The 6,024-nt window shown below is 46.2% G+C and overlaps 1 pseudogene; it reads right to left on the bottom strand.

Annotated features, from left to right (window-relative positions):
• Nucleotides 1-4,427: 4,427 nt before the first annotated feature.
• LOC123412153 lies at nt 4,428-5,746 on the bottom strand (annotated as a pseudogene).
• Between the last annotated feature and the right edge of the window lie 278 nt (nt 5,747-6,024).

Genomic DNA, 6,024 nt, shown 5'->3' with positions numbered 1-6,024 from the left:
ACACACCTGCCAGTCATATTTATGCAACAAGTTGCATGTCAGTCGATGAAACCGGTCTCTCGTAAGCGTACGAGTAAAGTTGGTCCTGACTGCTTCAATCCAACAATGCCGCTGAATCAAGAAAGGACTAAGGGGGCAGCTAATTGAACATCAACGCCCACAAACTATTTTGTGTTCTACTCCAGATATCATCTACACATGAACCTAGCTCGTGATGCCACCGTTCGGGAACGTTGCATGGGAAACAAAAAAAATTCTACGCACACGAAGACCTATCATGGTGATGATCATCTACGAGAGGGAGATCGGATCCACATACCCTTGTAGATCGCTAAGCGGGTAGCGTTAAGAAACACGGTTGATGTAGTGGAATGTATTCGTGATCTAAATCGCCGTTGGCCCACGATCCGTCCCGATCTATCGCCGAGCGGACGGCACCTCCGCGTTCAGCACACGTACAGCTCGATGACGATCTTTGCCTTCTTGATCCAGCAAGAGAAAGTAAGAGGTAGCTGAATTCTCCGGCAGCACGACAGCATGGCGGTGAGGATGGTGCAGCTACTCCGGCAGGGCCTCACCGTGTCGTACCGAACTAGCTATGGGGTGTCACGAAGTAGTGGAGGGAGAGAGGGCTGCACAAAGGCTTTTGGGGTGCAAAAACCCTCTCAAACCTCCACTATATATAGGAGGAACAAGAGGGAGGCTGGCTTGCCTCCTACTTCAAGTAGGAGGATTCGGCTGAGCCAAGAGGAAGGAGTCCTCCGCCAATTCGGGTTGGTGTAGGACTCCTTCCCATCTTGTCCACCTCTTTCCTTTTTATTTTATTCTTTTTCCTTTATTTTACTTTCAGCCGAAATAGATTTATTAGGCTGGCCTCACCAGCCCACTAAGGTCTGGTGCGCCACCCATGGGCCTATTAGGTCCTCTCCCGGGTGGGTGGCCCCTCCCGGTGAAACCTCGGAACCCATTCGTCACTCCCGGTACTTTACCAGTAATGTCTGAAATCTTTCCAGAAGCCAAATGCAACAATCCTATATATAAATCTTAGTTTCCGGACCATACCAGAGACCCTCGTGATGTCTTGGATCTCATCCGGGACTCCGAACAACATTCGGTTACCAACATCAATAATTGAACTATACCAAAAACGTCACCGAACCTTAAGTGTGCAGACCCTGCGGGTTCGAGAACTATGTAGACATGACTGAGACAGTCTCCGGTCAATATCCAATAGCGGGACATGGACGTCCATATTGGACCCTACATATTCTACGAAGATCTTATCTGTTGAACCTCTATGTCAAGGACTCACACAATCCCGTATATCATTTCCTTTGTCCTTCGGTATGTTACTTGCCCGAGATTTGATCGTCGGTATCGACATACCTATTTCAATCTCGTTACCGGCAAGTCTCTTTGCTCGTTCCGTAATACAAGATCCCATGGCTAACTCTTTAGTCATATTGCTTGCAAGGCTTATTTGTGATGTTGTATTACCGAGTGGCCCCCGAGATACCTCTCCGTCACACGGAGTGACAAATCTCAGTCTTGATCCATGGTAACTCAACGGACACCTTCAGAGATACCTGTAGAGCACCTTTATAGTCACCAGTAACGTTGCGACGTTTGATAAACACATGGTAGTCCTCCGGTGTCAGTGAGTTACATGATTTCATGGTCATAGGAATGTATACTCGACATGCAGAAAACAATAGCAATAAAATGACACGATCACATGCTACGTTTATAGTTTGGGTCTTGTCCATCACATCATTCTCCTAATGAGATGATCTCGTTATCAACTGCCAACACTTATCTATGTCTAGAAAACCTTAACCATCCTTGATCAACGAGCTAGTCAACTAGAGGCTCAGTAGGGACATTGTTTTGTCTATATATCCACACATGTATTTATGTTTCCATTCAATACAATTATAGCATGGATAATAAACGATTATCTTGAAACAAGAAATATAATAATAACTATTTTATTATTTCCTCTAGGGCATATTTCCAACAGCTTCGACTTCACAACAACAAACGACCGAGGCAATCCAGCAGACACGTCGAAAAAGAGTTGACTACCTCAACCACAGCCAAGCCTTCGACCTTGCTCACCCCATCATCGTTGCCACATAAGCCATATTTTGGGACATAAAGAGAGATTGCTACTATAATGTATACTCCTTCTCTACCTAGATACTTGTAGTTGGGAAGGACTAGACTATTTTTTCACAACTACAAATATTTAGGTATAGAGTACGTACATATGTTTTAGTTTTAAAAATATGGTTATATTGTATTTCATATGAACATTTTATATACTAGTAAAAGTGCCCGTGCGTTGCATCGGGTTAGATAGTCAATTTTTGGATCATGATTTTTGTATTTGAAAAGCCCGTGCCTCCCTTCCCCTCCTCTCACGCCCCCCGTCAAAATCTACTTAAACTCCGCACCGTCATTGACAATTCCTTCTATCCTTACATTCCGTAATAATTTCTCGTATCAATCCTCCCTTTAATAGGGGGCAATTCATTTTATAGCCTGCAATTTTCTTTCACGCGAGACGTATGCAACATCATGCACCTTCTAGCCAGTTTGTTACCTTGATTACTCGCAGATATATTTAAACCGATCTGATTAAATATACGGGAAGATGTGGTACTATTTTATTTTTTGTGCTATATGCTGGTCACAACATTTTGTCAAGTAGATAATGATAAGTTAGTAGAAATCCAGGTTTAACTTGCTTACTCAAGCAAGATATAACAAAATAAAAGGAAGGAGAAATATTCCCGTGTGGCAGAAGCAAGACATTATGGAGTTCAACATCACCATAATATTATCATAAGGCAACATCAGGTTCAATGCTATTTATGTACACATCATTACTGAAGATCAAGAAATCTTATCGTTTCATTAGAAATGACAGCTATTTTTTATCCATATGGTACATGCAGTTAGAGCTATAAATAAGAACATAGCTCCATGCTCAGTACTTTTCACATTGAAGGTAATCTTCATAATGCCAATACAATAATAGTTGAAAAAAAAATCACAGAACATTTATCTCCTAAGAGCATAGACCGTGACTACATGCCGAACCAAATGCCAATTTCCTGAATCAATATATCACTGAACATTCATGTCCGCTAACATCATAGCATGACCACACCAAGATATAGTGGTAGTGAATTAACTTATTTACACTGATTTTATACGATATAGTAGTAAACTATATTATATATAGATACATGGATAGATAGCTCCGTCCAGAGGCCTTGTCTTCCAAATTGCTTGCAGCAACCCACTTGTTTTAGCGTAAACACCTGGTGATGCAAACAGTGATATAAAAGAAATGATAGTAACATATAGTCGTTATGCGCCCAAAATAATAATGGTTCAGTAAGAACATCAAGATACATCACATCTCTTTGCACATATCACAATGGTCATACGAATGTATGGCATACCGTGCGTGTTTAAAAGTTATAACAAAACACAATAAAAGTACACTTGATCACATCTCTTTGCACATATCACAATGGGCATACCAATCTATGTCCGGAGGCGAGGATGGTGACGGCGCTAGTCGTGGATGGGTCAGGGTCAAGAATGGTCGAAGATAAAGTGTCATTTCTCCCTGTTCGATTCATCACTTCCTACTTGAAAAAATAAACAGAGCATCATAGTTAAATAATAACATAATACTTAGTAACCATCAGCACCTCACTTCCTACTTTAAGCAATGCTAGGTCATGGATTTTATAAAAACTAAATATATAAACATTGGTTACCAGGTCATGGATCATGCACACAGAAATGATCCTCCTTGGAAACCGATACAAAACGACAGTTGCACTCATCTCGTCCGAATAATGAACAGTATATATTTATGCACGAAGAAACAGTTTTTTTTGGCTACCAACGGATTAATCAAAGTAAATAAAGCATTTTTCGAGTAAGCACCAAAAAAACCTTTGGATATACACAATCAAATAGTACACATGGAACCATAAAATTTCCTGGGTACAACACACCCAAAAGAAATTGGCTAATGAGAAGTTGCTTCCTATATTTTAAACGTGGGCACAAAAGAAACCATTCATCATACATTCTGAATCTGATTCCAATGTGCATAAGAAATGCATGCCTTGCCATCAATCAAATTCTTTAGTCACATTAGTTCCTTTGAAAGAGCATATACATTTGAGTTAGTTTTAGCTATTCAATGCTTGAACAAATAGTGGCTAGCACTATTAATTGATACATAACATAATCATAGCTTAAGTGCAAATTAAGTCTGCAGGGACATAGTACTTTCAAAATCGTTGTACATGCCAAATTAGTGAATGGTATTCAACACAAAGTTTGATACACGAATTGGTCAATGCATGCATGAAAATAAGGTTTAGTGCTACGATAACTTACGTGACATAGCCATTATTGTCGATATCTGCAGCGAGAAACTCTGACACGGTCATGTCTCTAGACAGCACCCAGTTGGCCATTGCACGGTGCCTCTTGTCGATCCTCATCTCCGCCAAGTAGAGGAATGCCCGTGCCACGGCTAGCGTGGACACAAGAAGCCATGGAGAGGCAAAAAGGCGTCCATGCAGTGTCCTGAATGCGTGATCGCCATACCCAACCATGGTCACCGACATCACTGCAAGGTAAACGACATCAAGCCAGCCCATGCTCTCCACCTTCCTGAGCACGGTGGCCCCAACGCCGACGCAGATGGCCACCACACCAAGGGCGAGGGCGACCTTCATGCGGACGCGCATTCGGCCCTTCTTGATGTCAAAGATGTAGTTGTGCCTGTGCTTGCGTGCAGAGCGGGGGTTCATGATTGCAGTGATGAGGAGGTGCTCCTAGAGGTCGAGCACATAGGACACCATGCCGGAGAGCAGGATGTCGACGAAGCCGAAGCCGATAAGGACGAAGGATATGGCGAAGAGCTTGGCGACAGGGCTGGCCGGGGTGATGTCCCCGTAGCCGATTGTGCAGAGCGTCACGATGCAGAAGTAGAGGGCGTCGACGATGGGGTGGGTGGGCCCGTTGGAGGAGGTGAAGTTGGTCGCGAAGGCGGCGTAGAAGGTGACGCCGAGGGCGAGGTAGGCGAGCAAGAAGAGGAAGGCGCGCAGCACGATGACCGGCCTCCGCGGCGGCGGTGGCGGGTTGTGGTGGTCGGCCTCGGCGGAGGCGGCGAGGACGGCGACGCTGAGCGACGCCATGGCGGGCACGGTGCGGGAGCGGTGGAGGTTCGTGCGGCCGCTGATGAGATTGCAGAGCGAGAGCGTGGTGGGCTAGGGCTGGTCCGCGTGGCCGACGGAGATGTGGCGGTAGTGGTGGTGCCCCGACGGCGGGGAAGGGGGAGGGGGGTGGCGGCGGCGGCGGCGGCGGGTGGTGGGGCCCGAAGATGAGGCGGTCCTTGTAGGAGGAGGCTGGGGAGGGGGGCGGCGCGACGTCGAAGTTGGAGACCGGCGCGTGCTCTGGCAACGGGTGGAACGGCTGCGGTGCCGTGGTGGGGAGCAGCGGGTCCGTGTCCATGGCCGGAGACCACCGACCGGGGCCGGGCGGGGGGTTTCTTGGTTGGATTCTTGATGAATACCCTCGGGGATTCCTCGATGCGGCCCGAGATTCGTCGGGATTTTGAGCGAGGCGCGACTCGGGTTCTTATCCTCGGGGTCGCCGGTGGGGATGAGGTGATTGAAGGTCGAAGGAGGAGGAGGAGGAGGAGGAGGGACGCCCCCACAGCCTCGCCTCGCTGGCGAGAAGGCCCGCGCGGGACGTGGAAGGAGGTGGCGGCGGGATGGGATCGAGATCGGATCGGTGGTGATGGAGGTGTAGTTGGGTTTTCCTTTCTCTGGTACGCTGATTTGGGTTAATTACCCAAAACGACAGGGACTTTTTCGCAAAAACGCCGCGACGGACAACAGAAGCGCTCCGCGCTTTATTATTAGGGGAGATAATATATGAGTGTCATATAAAAAGCTGTCCACACTGCATACATGAGTCTGT

The sequence above is a fragment of the Hordeum vulgare genome, chromosome 7H, assembly GCF_904849725.1.
Source record: "Hordeum vulgare subsp. vulgare chromosome 7H, MorexV3_pseudomolecules_assembly, whole genome shotgun sequence".
Lineage (NCBI taxonomy): Eukaryota > Viridiplantae > Streptophyta > Magnoliopsida > Poales > Poaceae > Hordeum > Hordeum vulgare.
This window is presented reverse-complemented; position numbering and strand designations above follow the sequence as displayed.